Below are 14962 nucleotides of genomic sequence, written 5' to 3'. Positions count from 1 at the left end.
GACCCTCCCAGGCCCAGGGGAGGAGGCTGGGACTGGCCCAGGCGCTCATGTCACCACTCATCACGGGTTCTGTCAAACCAGAACCGTTCTCTGATGCCTTCAAGCTCGGGGAGCGGTCTGTTAACCCCAATCCCAGCTGAGCTTTTCCAGGACTTTCCCAGCCCAGCACGCTGAGCTCCAGGGGTGGCGGTTTCTGTCGTTCAGTTTCAATGTGAAAGAAGCCTTGGGAAACAACCCCACCAGGCTAGAGTTTACGTCCTGGAGGGAAGACGTGGGTGTTAGTTAGCAAGAGTGCCGGGGCCACGCAGCCGACACCCAACTTTCACTGGCTTTCTCAGAAAGTCCCTTGGAAATCCCCAGCCGCCGTCCTGCGTGTCTGACCCGGACGTGGCTGCTCGGCGAGAATGGAAACAGTTGCGGGGGGCGGGGCGGGGGCAAGAGGGGCTGTGCGCAGATAACCACACTCCCGCCGCCTCGGCCCCACACCCGGCGGCGCCCCAACTGTCAGCCTCGCCGGAAGCGAGAGACAGGCTCTGGCGGCTGTGGGGGAGGGCGGCCGGCCGCCGTGCCCGGATCTCAGACTCCGTGCGCCCCGCCGCTTCTGCCGGGGGCTGCGTCTGACTTCGCTCTCGTGCTTTCTCTCGGCGGTCCAGACGGGCGCCGAGGTGCCGGAGTCCTGTCCGCTGTTGGGAACCCAAAGAAGCTGAAGCGCGGACCGGTGGCTCACTCCCCGCGAGTGAGCAGTGCTGTGGTCGAGGGGAGGTTTCGGACGCCGGCATCCCCGTGCGTGAGGGCTGCGCCCCGTCTGGGAGCCCGTCGAAGTCTCAGCCCCATTCTGACTGCTGAGGTCCCGCGTCTGCCCGAAGCTCTCAGTCTCCTGCTTAGTAGTCTGGCTTCTCTTCTTGACCAAGGCAGGGCTCCTCCCCAGTGCAACAAGGACGGACCCAAGTCAGAAACAGTAGTGGCCCGGCTGCCTTCCCCTTGCCTGCCTGTTCCTCATTCTTCACCCGCTACCCACCACAGGCCGTGGGGTTAGGGTCTCCCCAAAATGGAGGGGCTAGCCGGCAGTGCGTGCAGCCTCCAGCCCAAAGCAGGGGTTGGTAGCTGATAGAACAAGGGTCAGAACATTCTGGTCTTGGAGGGAGCGGTTTTCCCAAGAGTAATGGGACAGGCTGGTGAGGGCCTAAACTCAGGCTGGGCTCTTCAGGTTTAGGGACTGAGGCCTCACTCCTCTGGCATGGCCATTACCTTCATAGTGCCAGCCTGTCTATAACTTGCTATTAATTCTCAAGTCCCTTCCCTGACACCTGGGGTGTGTGTGTGTGTGTGTGTAAAAGAGGTAGAAAATGTTTAAGAACAGACTAATAACATCTCACTCTGTCTGGAAGTCTGGTTCATGTTTGGTATCCGTAAAGCCTTTCATTTAAATAGCATTTTACAAGTCAACAAGGGGGCTTTCAACATCCATTATCTTATTTGATCCCCCAAAACCCCTGTGCCAAAGTTAACATCCTTAGGTCATGATGCAGAGGCTGAGGCTCAGAGAGTTAAAGCGACTTGGCCGTGATCAAGCAGTGGAGGCTTAGCTCAAGAAACGCCTTGCCCACCCCCGGTTTAGGGCTGCGTTCTGACATAGTTCTCCCCAAACGCAGCAGCTTTGCTCCCTTCATGATTTTTCCACAGTACCAGCAAGCTGCATGTTGCCTGCACGCTGAGCTGCCCTAACCCCCCTACTCCCACCACCTACAATCGCTAGGCCTCAAGTCCAAAACTAGCCAGAGAGGGGGAGGCAGTGTGGGGAAACGGCCAGAGAGGAGATACTCGGGATTTACTCAAGGATCCCTGTGCAGAGCATCGGGAACCTGGTCCAGTCCTCCAATTTCTGCCCGGCTGCATCTTCTGTTCCATTCCATCAGCTCTTGGGTATCTGCTGGCCTGTGCCAGGTCTCTCCAACCTCTCCTGCTTTTTTTTCAATCTGAAAGAAGCCTTGGGAAACAACCCCACCAGGCTAGAGTTTACGTCCTGGAGGGAAGACGTGGGTGTTAGTTAGCAAGAGTGCCGGGGCCACGCAGCCGACACCCGACTTTCACTGGCTAGAGGAGTAAAGTCACTTTACTTCTCTAAAAGAAGTTTCCTCTTCAAAAACAATGCAGTTGACAAAACTCTGGTGTTAGTTGACAGGATAGTGTTTCCTTGTGAAAGGTGGGGTGGAGAAGGGCATGAGGGGCCCCTGGTTACGGTCTGCTTTAGATCTGGATGCTAGTTACATAGGTCGATTCACTTTCTGGAGATTTACTGAGTTATACACTCATGATTTGTTCCCTTTTCTATTCGTCCATTATACCTGAAATGAAAAGTTCGCTTAAAAATGCAGTTGGCAGTTCTCGTCTTAGGATGGTTTCGAGAATCAAATACAGTCATTTAGGTAAAAGCAATTTGAGAGCTGTAAACTACTAAGTCTATCTAAGAGATTGTCATTCAAAGTTGTCCCCCTCTAGATAAGTTCTAGGTAAGAACGTCCTCACTCTAGCCTTCTTGGGCAATAGATGTTCAAATGTATCTATCATCCGCAAATATATCAAGACGGAAACATTTTTCTTCAAGCACCATGGCTTTTTATCTCAATCTCTCTCTCCTTCTGTTCTTTCATTTGTATGACCTAAGGTTTGTTTATTTTTTAAATATATACTTCCTTTCTATTTGGCTGTGAGATTGTGAATGTGATTTAACCTCTACTTGGCTTAAAGTCATTGTTATAAAACCTCCATTTTTGTATCGTGTGGTGAAATGGTTCTGGGACTAATTATTTCTCTACCTCTTAGATTCATGTCAGCCTGTCAGCTGTCACTTCTGCTGCTCATGTGTGGCTGTCCCCCCTCCAGTCTTGTCTGAACCAGGAGATTAGCTATGCTGGTAAAAACTGCTGTTGGGTGAGCCAGTAAGTCTTGGACTGAGGAAGAAAGCACATGGCTGTCTGCCTGGGCCTTGGGGCTCAGAGGCCTTCACCATTGGGAGGGGGAGGTCTGGAGTGTCGGGGCAGAGGAAAGAGTGAAGGCAGACCCTGCAGAGAACGCAAGGGCTGGGAGAGTCAGGACTTGGGCCAGCCCCTCACTTGATGGGTGAGAAAACTGAGCCCCAGAGTCAAGGGTCAGCCTGCCCTCAAGAGGGGGTCACTGCTACTTTGTATGTCCTCCACTGCCTGGCTCAGCGCCTTTTGCCTACAGATGCTTGTGTTTCTCTTTGCTTTTAGACCCCAGGAAGCAGGAACTGAGTGCAGAGAAAACTCTGCCCTGGGCTGCTGGCTCCTAGAGGCCAGATCCTCTGAGAATATGATAGAAAACGTCTCCCCTCTAGACCTTGGCATTCCTAGTCTCAACACTCCCCCCAAAGTGGAGGGCAGGTATTACGGGGTCACGGACAGAGGACTTGAGGCCCAGGGGTCCGTCCCACAGCAGAGGGAGGCTTGTGCCTCTTAGAAGCCAGGGAGCCGGAAGGCCCCGTTTCAAGACCCTGTGCTGCTTCCTGCCTGTGCTCTCTCCTTCCTCCACACTGAGTCTCGTGCTCCAGAGAGAACTTGGGGGAAGATAAGGAACGGCTTCAGACGCCAGGGTGGGGAGACCCCAGCTTCCATCCAAAACGGAGCCCTCATTCCTTCTTCCCCAAACCCAGCAACTGCCACACTTTCAACCCCTCCCCCAAGCCCGGAAAATACCTGGAAGGAAGTGAGTGCTCTGGGCCACTAGCCGGAAGAGGGGGTTTAACTGTCACCTGGTCCCTGGGGGCTCGAGTGGCAGAGGGCAGAGGGGAAAATGCAAATCCATGCTTGGGAGAGAGAAGAACTGCGGAGAGGAAGAAGGTGGCAGCCAAGGCCCAGCCTTCCTTTGGGGCTTGTGGGCCCAGCAGGCGCTGGGGAGGCCTGAGGCAAGGGAGTGATCACAGGCCCTGGGAGAAGCCAGCAGCTGCCGTCGGGGCACTGGCACTTTCGCCCTGCACCTCCGGGGAGCAGGGAGATGGGGTGGGGTCTGCAGCTCCGTGGAGCCAGGCGGGAAGATGAGGAGATGGGGGAGGTCGAGGTGGGCGCTTTGCGCCACGTTTCCATGACTGAGTCTGAGGAAAGCGTGTCTGTTGCTTCTGCAGCAGGAGGGACTAAGCTTAGACTGGAAGGACCCCTCTGGCCTCCGCACCGCTCCTCCCCCTACCAGAGGCCAGAACTGGGAAACACGTGGTGTCCCTGCAAATGGATCTTTCACAGCCACTGGGAGGCAAGAGTAGAGCGAGAAGCCGCCCTTGGGCTAGTGCTTCCACGATAATAATTTGTTATATCAGTATGACAATTACCAGGTTCAAAAACTGGCCACCTCCATTATTGCATTTGATCCTCAGTGCCATCCTGTGGGGCATTATTTCCCTTTCACAGATGAGAAAACTGAGTTTCAGTTACATCATTTGCCCAAGGTCAGCGGCCAGGCAAATCTGGACTGGTGTTTCGGCCCAGCTGTCCCTTATGGCGTCCCTTCGGTTCCGCTGTGGCAGCTGGGGATCCAGGGCCCATAACTGGGGCAGGGGTGAGGGCTAGTTCTTCCTTTTTCCCCCTTGACCCCCGCCTGCAGGTGGGGCTCTTGGGGGTCGGGTCTGCCATCTGCAGTGCTAAGGTCTTTGGGGAGGAAGGCCTCAGCAACTCCTCGTGCTCACTCACCCTTGGACCCTTCCTGGAGGACCTGGGCTTCTGGCCCTGTCCCCTCTCCCGTTTTGCCCCAGGACTCTCACCAGCACCAACCCCCCAGCCGCAGCCCCAGGACGCAGCTGCCCGCACCCCATTGGCCGGCCCGGGAGCATTTGCCCTTATTTGGCCAGGCCGCTCCAGGCCGCCTCCACCCCCAGCCCAGCTTGTCTCTCTCACTTCGTCTTTTTGAGGTTTGCCTATGGGGCCCTGGCGGGCGTCGCTTCAAACACACTTTCTGGTTGAGTCACTTTTTAACGGCTCCAGTGCTGGGAGCTGCTGCGGCTGCTGCTGCACGAGTGACCCCCAGCCTTCGTGGCCCCGGATTTCGTGGCCCCAGCCTTCGTGGCCACCTCCCCCACCTGACTGCCTTAATGGGCTCCGAGGGAAGGAGCTGGGGTGGCCCTTCACTGCTGGGTTCTGCAGACCACTTGGTTACCCATTTAGACCCCTCTGCTGCCCCCACCCACAAGCCTGGGGCCTGGGAAGTCTGCCCTGAGCTCCTCCTGCTGCTTTTTCCAACCCCCTTCTCCAGCTGGGCTTGTGAACAGACAAGGCTGCATCTCCACTGTCTGTTGAGTATCCACAATGAGGTCTGCCAGGCCTGGTCCTCTGGGGGACTTTGGACTGAGTCCCTTAGGGAAACAGAAATGGGTTGCAGGCTGCTGGCTGATTTTCAGGAGGGTGAAACTTAACCTCACTGAGTTTCCGTTTCCTCATCTCTGAGATGGGGATACCATCATTTACATCACTCGGTCAGCATGATGATCAGATGAGGTTTTATAAAGTCCTCTAGACGCCTTGGCTTCTGTCCTTCCCCACCCCACCCCACCCTAGCTCAGCATGTAGAACGTGGAGGTGAATAAAGAAACAGCTCACGGAGCAGTCCTCACGGTGCTCTCTGTTCTTTCCACCCCTCACCTTCTGCTTTTCCAGCTGCCCCTGGGACGTGAGGACTGCTGTGGAAGGCAGGATGCAGCAGGATGCTGGCAGATAGACAGAGGCATCCCCCAGCCCTTTGTCCCTGTTCCCAGCCAAGATGGGGGGCAGATTCTACTCGAGATCTCTTCCCAGCCACCTGCCTTCTCTGACCTATGGGAGGTCCGCCCTTGAGCCCGCTGGGGAAATCCACGGGAAGGTCTTGGAACATAGGCCTTGCTGCTTCCTCCTCCAAGGTCCTTGGGGCCCCTTGCTCTTGGGGACTTCCTGACTACACACAGGTCCTTTGGTCAAACTCCTCTTCAGTTTTATAGATGAAGTAAGGGCTGCGGGCTGGGGGAGCAGATCCAAAGTTACACTGTAAATGGCCATAGGGTGGGGACTGGACTCCTCGTCTCCTACCTCCTAGTTCTGCCCTCTGTTCCGTGGTCCTGATGTTGGGGGTAGGTAGTTAGGCTGATGAGAGATCATAGTGGGTTCCAGGCAGGGATGGGACACACACACACACACACACACACACACACACACACAGAGTTTAGTTGTAGCAGTTAAAACTGGAGCAGGTGCAGCTCTGCAACTTAAACCAGGCAAATTTGGACCTTTGTGTGGAGGGAGCCAAGAGGGAGTTTTCTCTCATTTCCTCCCTGTGTCCCTAGGAGATCCCAGTTGAGGACGCCTCTGGTTTCATGGCCACTCCCACAGCAGTGGTCGGGGTGGTCTTCTTCCTCACACCCACACCCCCTTTCCTACGCAGCCCACCCTGCCTCTCTCTAGATGCTGTGGACAAAACCCTGAACCTGGCCCTGACTTGCTTTGTGACCTCAGGCTGCCTGCTGCCTCTCTCTGGTCTTGCAGCTCAGCTTCCTGACTCAGGTCAGTTTGCTGCCTGATCTTACTGCTTAAAAGGCCTTGGATACTATGATCCAGAGAGCTGAGCCAGACCCCGTCCCAGAGCAGAGCTGGCCTCCCAGGGTGCGCTGCAGCTGCCTCTTGCCGGGGTAGCACAGGAGAGCATGAGGTTCAACTTGGAGCGTGTCTGGGCAGTGCAGGCAGGACTGAGGGCAGAGCGTACCCACCCTCCCTGTCTGGAGGCCTCTCGGCACTCCTGGGGCCCACCCCACCACCAGCCCCAGGCCCTGGGATGAGGCAGGGGCCTTCCTTGGTGCCAACATGACCTCTGCCAGGGACACGGGCTGTCTTGGGTTCTTGAGGTGCTTCCATTTCTCAGCACCTGCTTCCCTCGGTGGCCCCCCCTCCCAGGGAGGGAGGCCAAAGGTCCTGACGTTTGGGGCTATCGACTCGCATTGTCCTTAGCCCCGATGTGCAGTGCTGGGGGCTCAATTTCCCTCCTTTGTGACCAGGCCCGTCCCCCAGCCTTGCTCGCTGCAGGGCGGGCCGCTCTGCCTCTGACTTCCTGTTTGTGCTCGCCGTGGGCCCTGCGGCTTCTCTCTTGTTGTCTCCACACCCCGCAGGTTATCTGGGCTGCCATCTTCGCCTGCCTGCCGAGTACGGGCCCCAGGCCTGTGCAGCTGGAGGGGAGGCTTCGTTTTCTTCTCCACCTTCCTGTGGAGACAAGACCCTCGCCTTTCTCCCCCCTCTGGGCCTGCTCTCCCTTGCAGGTGTTAGGCCGTCAAAAGACCGTTTGCTCCCCGTTTCTCCTCCTTGCCCGGTCAGCTTCTGCCCTCGTTATTTCCTCTCCTTCCAAACTCTCTTCCATCCGTACTCCAGGAAGCCCCCTCTGATGGGCCCCTGTGACTCTGAGGCCGCCACTGCAGCATCTGTTAGTCTAGCCCCATAGGCCCCTCAACCCCACCCAGGAATACTGTGCCCTTATTGCTACGGTTTTGTGAGCTGTCAGTATGCGTGGAGGCGTAGGCATGTGTTCTGCATCACCTGTCTGATTCAGGGCTCGCTCAAGTAAGAACCCCCGTCCCCATTAGGCCTGAAGCCTTGCACCTGCTTTAGGTACGCGCTGCTCACTCACACCAACCAATGAAGCTCCCATGCCCTGCACGTGTATCTGTGTCTTGCCTATCAGACTGGGGGGCCCTGAAGACAGGGCTGTGTCCTTTTCTCCTCAGGTTCACCTTTACCTGCCCACAGCCCCAGCTTGGCACACAAAGGTGGCTGTCCCCAAGGTCAGTGAGGTGGGGTGGGGCTGGGGATTAGGAGCCCGGAGCCCTCCCAGAGGCCAAGCCCAGGCCCAGCAGCCTCAGTCCCCTGCTCTGGTCCCACTTTGTTCCTGATGCCAGCTGCCCCACGGCTACTCCTTCTTAGCATGGCCCCTACCCCTTCTCCCCTTTGGCTATCTCTGAGCAGGTACGAGGAGTGTCAGAACTGGAAAGGACCACAGAGGACACGTTCTAGCAGAGTCCAGGTGAGCCCAGGCTGCCCAGTGAGTGCCTGGCTGAGCCCAGACCTACCACCAAGACCTGTCTATTGAAGAATAGACTTGAACTCCTCTCTCCTCCACAAAGAGAGGCCTCCTGTCTCAGGCACCTCCTCGCTCAGTGACCGGCCATCGTCAAGGTTTAGTTTCCCTCATCCTGGGCACCTCTGGAAGCAGGAGTGGGAGCCGTGTCTCTCCCAGAGGTGCCTGTGTTCTGAAGCCACGCCCACCTCTCCCCAGTCACCTCCCAAGCTCGGGCCTCAGATTCCCAAGTGAGCCTTCCTGGGCATTTCCGGGGGAGAGGCAGGGGTGTCCAGCAGTGTGCAGCGGGCCTCCCTCAAAGCGCATCTGTAGGCCTGAGCTGGGGCGTCACCCCCAGTGTGTGTGTGTGGGGTTCTGGGCCTGCTGTGCCTCTCTAGAATGGGGACTGTGAGTCCTCTGGGCTCCTCAAGCTGCGTGTGTGTGTGCGTGTGTGTGCATGTGTTATATGTGTATCTGTGTATATGTATGTGTGGGTCTGTGTGTATGCACGTGTGTGTGCGTGTGTCTGTGTCTGTGTATCTGTGTGTATGCACGTGCGTGCATCTCTCTGTGTGCATGTGTGTATGCACGTGCGTGCATGCGTGTATGTAAGTGTGTGTGTCTGTGTGTGCACGTGTGCCTGTGTATGTGTATGTGTGTGCACGTGTGTGCGCACATGTGTATATGCATGTGTGTATGCACCTGTGTGCGTGTGTGTCTCTGTGTATGTGTGTCTGTGTGTATGCACGTGTGTGTGTGTGGGCACGCCCGCGCACAGGCATCCACTGCTCGTCCCTCAGGTCCCTGTTGCTCAGTCCTCGAGGCCACACCTATGGGTCACGCAGCCCCGAGCAGGGCTTCGAGTCCAGTGCTCCTGTCCCACTCACCTGGTGGTTCTTACTGTCTCTGTGTCCTTATCTCAGACCCTGCCCCTTCCTCGTCCTTGATTTTGTTTCTGGTGTCCCTGTTCTCTTGGTTTGAGGCCCACCAGGGCTGGGGGAGAACTCCAGGCTACGGAGGCCCTGACCCGCTCCCCTTCCCCCCTCCCCCAGGCCCCTGGTCCCCTCCCCAGTTCCACCCTTCCTCAACCCCAGCGTCAGGGTGGAACGAGTGAAAGCCCCAGCCCTTCCAGAAACCACCTGACCCTGGAAGCTCTGTGGATGGGGAGGCTGGGCCTCAATCTCTCTCGTAGGGGGGCAAAAAAAATCAGTGTCGGTCTTGGCCCAGGGCACTGAGGACAAACAGAGGAAAAACAGCCTCTGATGTCACAGAGGAGCAGGCCTCGTGGACGGCCCCACCTTGCTCAGGACGGGAGAGAGGCCCGGTTGGGGCTGGGGACTGCTGAGGGACAAGTGTGTCTCTCGGAAGGAAGCTCAGGTCTGACTTGCCGCAGGTCACAAGCTGAGGGAGCCTGTGGCAGAGCTGGGCCCCAAAGCCAGGCCCCCTGGCCCCCAGCCTGTGACTCTAGTTTCCCGGGACAAAACACGTCTGTGGTGATGACTCTAAGGGTGCTTTAGACAGAAGGTCGGGGTGGGGAGGGCGGGCAAGATGCTCATGGAGGAGGGGCCCTGAAGGGTGAGGGTCCAGGAACCCAGGTTACTGCACAACTTTGATATCCTTATCCTCTTATCGCCTAGGGCAGCCACTTCCCCTGCACCCAGGGTCTGGAGCAGTGGTCTGTTAAAGGAGCACTGTCCCATTTCTGGCCAGCTCGCCTGCCTCACCACTGTCTCTTCAGACCCTGCAGGCGGAGGACCCTGTTCCCCGTTCTCTGTCCCATTTAGGGGCTGGGAGATGGGTAACAATTTTCCAGGTTGAGGGTTGCTGGTCGTGGAGGAAAGGATGCCGAGCAATTTTCCTCCCTGCTGCTTCCCCCCGGATGCCAATCCTCTTCTGGGCCTCTGAATCTGAGCAGTCCCACAGTGTCTGTGGGCCCGACCCGGAATGGGGGACCCAGAGGAGATGCCCGTGGCCTTCTGGGAAGGAGTCACTGGGTGATTCTCGTCCACTCCTCGCTGCTTCCCCACCTCCTTACCCCGGCTCAATCCATTCTTCTTGATTCCAGAGCCAAGCCCACTGAGGGGCTTGGAGAGCCTTGGGGAAAATGTGTGACCCGGACCCAGTTCACCCCAGCCCCCCACCCAGCCCCACACCCTGTTTCCCGCCCCCCCAGCCAGGGGCCCCGGGATGGGCAGCTTCCTGCCTTCCCCATGGGGAAAGCGGGGGCGGCATGCAGGTGGGCGGGCCCCGTGCCCACATCCGGTAGCTGCTTAGAACCCCTCCTCGGAGCCTCCTTCTCTCCAGTCCTCCAAGCCCCATGGCTCCCAGGCCCTGCCCGAGACCCTAGATCTCACCACTGCTCTGCCCTGCCCCCTTAGCCCTACAGGCCCTGAGGGAAGCATGAACACCGAGTCTAACGCCAGCAGGCCCACCGGGCCCAAGTGTGACCCCCTGACTGTGCTGAGAGCTCAGGCCTGGCCTCCTGCGGTGGTGCTGGGCGGAGGGCTGGCTTTGCAGGGTGCTGAGGACAACTGAGTGCCTGGAGGGTACTGTGATGTGCTGGCCCGGAGCCCCGGCAAACATCTGCGCCTCTGTGGCCTTTCTGGGCAGCACACTGAGAGGAGCCGCGGCCCGCTCTGCATGCCACTGCTGTCCCGAAGGGAAGGGAGTCTTCTGGGCTGGGGTCAGCGGGGTAGGGCTCCAAGAGAGGGTTCTTTTCTTGTGCTGGAATTCGGGCCTCTGTCTTGGGTCCTCACCGAGGGGCTTGGCAGGGAGCCCTTACCTCCTGGGGTCACCCCTGTGGCAGTCCCAGACTCCTAAACTATCCCTGGAGCTGGTGCCGTGGGGGAAGGGCAGGCCTGGGGTCCCGGAAGCCACCTGCTCAGGGTGTGTGCGACATCTCTTCAGCCCCCCTCCCGCCAATTCCCAGCCTGTCTCTGGTTTCCTGTCGGTCTGTCCTCCCCAGGGAGGGGAGGGGCGGCTAATCGGCACCGCGGTGTGGAGGCGGGCTCCAGGACCGTTGGGCGCCCTGAGATCTGACCCACGTGGCCTCGGGGTTATAAGCCCTGCCTGCCCTGAAGGGAACCCCACTTGGGAGCCTGCGGCACAGGGCTTGCTCCCTTCAGCCCGGCAGCATCAGGTAAGGATCCGAACCTTCACTTCGGCCCCAGCCGGGGCTCCTTGACTCTGGGCCTCAAGGGCCGCTGAGGGGCTGGGGCCGCAGGCCCTGGGTGGAGACGTGCTCGCGAGGGGCTCCGGAAGCTTGCGCGCCAAGGCTTGCTAGCAGAGCTCTAGGCAGAGGTGCAGGAGCCCTCGCCTCGACGGCTTCTGTGGTGGGCCAGTCCTTCAGGATGCCGGGCCTTGACTTCCCTCTGGACAAGGAGGGTCAAAGGGCTCCTGGCCCCCAGTGAAGAAAGAGGGGTCCAAGGTTTCAAGGCACAAGGGCCGGAGAGTAGGGTGGGCATGGCAGAGGGCGGGCAGAGGCTGAACAGTGGGACTCGCTGTCAGTGAGAGGTGCTAAGCGCCTCCCTCCACTCAACGTGGTCTCCATCTCTGTCAGGAGAGCCTTGGGCTCCTGGCTGGGGAGCCCCCGGGGTGGGGGGTGAGGGAGTCGGGCCCTGGGCTGCGGAGGAGGCTGGGCCCCCAGGCCTGGGGTCTGACTCTGGAGGGCAGGGTGGGTATAGCTGGAAGGGGTCACCCAGGGGGTCAGACCTGGGCACTAGGGTGAGGCCTCCAGAACAGCCGTGGTCTCTACCTGATCGTCCCCGAAAGTGGGGGGATGGGGTGGAGCCCGGGGGGGGGTAGGGGAGGGAAGAGGGAACCAAAGAGGAAGTGGGGGGAGGGAGGGAGAGGAGGCCGGGTCTGGCGCCATGCTGAGTCACCGCCCACGGGGCCCAGGGCGGGCCCTCGGGGCCACGGGCAGGGCGCCGGGGTCTCGGGGAGCCGCGGGGAGGGCTGGGGGCCCTCGAAGCAGGAGTCAGGAGGAGGAGCGGGCGGCCCGAAGAGTACCTGCCGACGGACAGACAGACAGTGCAGCCACCCATAAAGTAGAAAGCACTACTAACAGCGCTGGAGGGTGTAGTGTTTCCTACTTTATGGATGAGTGTACTGTGGGCTTCAGAGACCGCGCCGCCGCCGCCCGCCACCGACTTCCTCCGCGTTCGGGACCGCGTGTGACAGGTGAGTCCCTCGGCCGCCCTCCCCACCCCGCCCAGACCCCTGGAAGGTCTCCGCTGCCCCCCGTGGCCTGCCCCTCCTGGGTCCGGCCTACCCGGGAAATGCCGCGTCAGCTCCTCGGCTGCCCCGAGGGCTGGCAGGGTGGACGCCTGGACCTGCTGCAGCTGGGGCGAGGCCCCAGTGCAGGCCCAGCCACCAGAGGACAGATGCCAGGATGAGGAAGAGGCGGGAAGGGAGGGGAGATGGAGGGGAGGGGGGGGCGTGCCTGGGACCCCAACACTAATAAAGAATGGACGTGCAGGCCCAGCCACCAGAGGACAGATGCCAGGATGAGGAAGAGGCGGGAAGGGAGGGGAGATGGAGGGGAGGCGGGGAGTGCCTGGGACCCCAACACTAATAAAGAATGGACTCTGCTGCTGCTTTGTCTGAGACTCTGTTGCTGGAGTTGGGGGTGGGATGAATGGGCTTAGCAGGCACATGGATGCGGTGGGCACACAGAAGGGCTGGGGGTTGTGGAAACCACTCTCTCTCCTGAGAGAAATGGGTTTGCCTCTGCCTATGAGACCAGAAGGGGGCTCTGGGCTCGGTCGGGCCTCATCCTGAGGAGGAAGGGCATGCCTGGGCTGAGGACCTCCCTGCAAACCGAGGAAAGTGGGCAGGACTTTGAGGGGCAGGGCTGTGAGGGGCCCTCCCGCCTTTTACCCTAGCTCTGGCCCTGCCCTGCCCTCCCCCTGCTTTTCACACCCTGAAACTGAAGGCTGCCTACCTCTAAGTTCTAATCTTAGAAAGTCTGGGGGGGGGGGGTCCTGTTTTGTTTTTTTTTTTAAATTCATTTATTTATGGCTGCATTGGGTCTCCATTGCAGCATGCGGAGTCTCTCTAGCTGCCGCAAGTGGGGGCCACTCTTCGCTGCGGTGCTCAGGCTTCGCATTGCGATGGCTTCTCTTGTTGCAGAGCACGGTCTCCAGGCACAGGGCCTTCAGTAGTTGTGGCACATGGATTCAGTAGTTGTGGCTAGCGGGCTCTAGAGCACAGGCTCAGTAGTTATGGCGCACGGGCCCAGTTGCTCCAAGGCATGTGGGATCCTTCCGGACCAGGGTTCGAACCCGTGTCCCCTGCATTGGCAGGCAGACTCCCAACCACTGTGCCACCAGGGAAGGCCTGTTTTTTTTTTTAAACATCTTTATTGGAGTGTAATTGCTTTACAATGGTGTGTTAGTTTCTGCTGTATAACAAAGTGAATCAGCTATACATATACATACATCCCCACATCTCCTCCCTCCTGTGTCTCCCGCCCACCCTCCCTATCCCTAGGGGGTCCTGTTAGTATAAGAATTGGGCACAAACTCACCGTGGCTCGCACAAAAAGCATCGTATATGTAGACAAGGGCACAGATGCTAATACGCAAAGCATACACCAGCACACGAGTGCATTTACACAGAGGGCCCCTACACATAAGCTATCAACACATGTATAGGGCATTCCCTGGCGGCCCGTTGGTTAGGACTCTGCGCTTCCACTGCCGGGGGCCCGGGTTTGATCCCCAGTCAGAGAACTAAGATCCCACAGGCTGCGTGGTGCGGCCAAGAGAAAACACACACGCGCACACACACACACACACACACACAAACACGCACATTTACAGTGGTATATATACACGTGACATGGCCGGCATGTCACACAGCGACACCCAGGATATACCCACACTCAGGACACATACATCTTCAGTAGTACACACACATGCAGTGATATAAACACATATGATGTGTGTCACAGATAAAATAGCATACGAATACACACATGGTGACATTCACATAATAAACACATTGGTTCCGTACACATACGCATATAGTGACGTGTTCATACATGATAAATATACAATAGAGGCATGGTTATATATATATCTAGATATATAGATATCAATAAAACCATGTCATTTATGTCATTACATATTCTCATGCCTGTATGAGAGTGTGCCATTATATACTGTGTAATGTCATCCATATACATTTATCATGACATACGTGTTGTAATTTATACACTCACACAATCATAGCCTCACATATACATCCCAGCGCATGACACGTGGCAAGGAGATATATACACAGTGGCACATACACAGAAACATGCATACCTATATACCCAGTGAGACCATAGACATATAATAGCATACATGCATACACACATATATCTGTGTATGTATATAAAATAAGTGTCCCCCCACATATATAGAGACACATTTATGTCTATCCTGTGTATGTGGACTGTAGACACACATGCACCCTGACATAAACATCAGCGACACGCATCGTGCAGTGGTGCACATATTGATCTGCGCACTGATTTAGGGAAGTGAGGAGGTCACCTCTTTCTCATGCCCCGCCCCCCTGCCCCGCAACAGTTCCATCAGCTCTGGCCTGGGTGGAGCCCACCGTCAGCGGCTCTGTGGCTCAGTGCGGCTGGTGCTATTCCACAGGGGCACCACACGGGGGCCCCCGACCTTAGGCCAGACTGGCTTGAGTCTCAGGTTCAGAGGCCTCTCTGAGGCCCTTGCCGACATCCGTGTCTCCTGGGACTCCACCTAGGCCTCTTCCCCCATATAGAGGCTGGCTTACGGGTCTGGGAGTTCCACATCCTTGCCCCCAAATGCCATTTTCCCATAGCAAAAAGGTCCAAGGCTAGACAGAAGATGAGCTTCCTGACGGTCTGGGGCTA

This window comes from Pseudorca crassidens, chromosome 19, assembly GCF_039906515.1.
Source record: "Pseudorca crassidens isolate mPseCra1 chromosome 19, mPseCra1.hap1, whole genome shotgun sequence".
Taxonomy (NCBI): Eukaryota; Metazoa; Chordata; class Mammalia; order Artiodactyla; family Delphinidae; genus Pseudorca; species Pseudorca crassidens.
The sequence above is the reverse complement of the archived record's forward strand: the minus strand, read 5'-3'. Positions refer to the sequence as shown.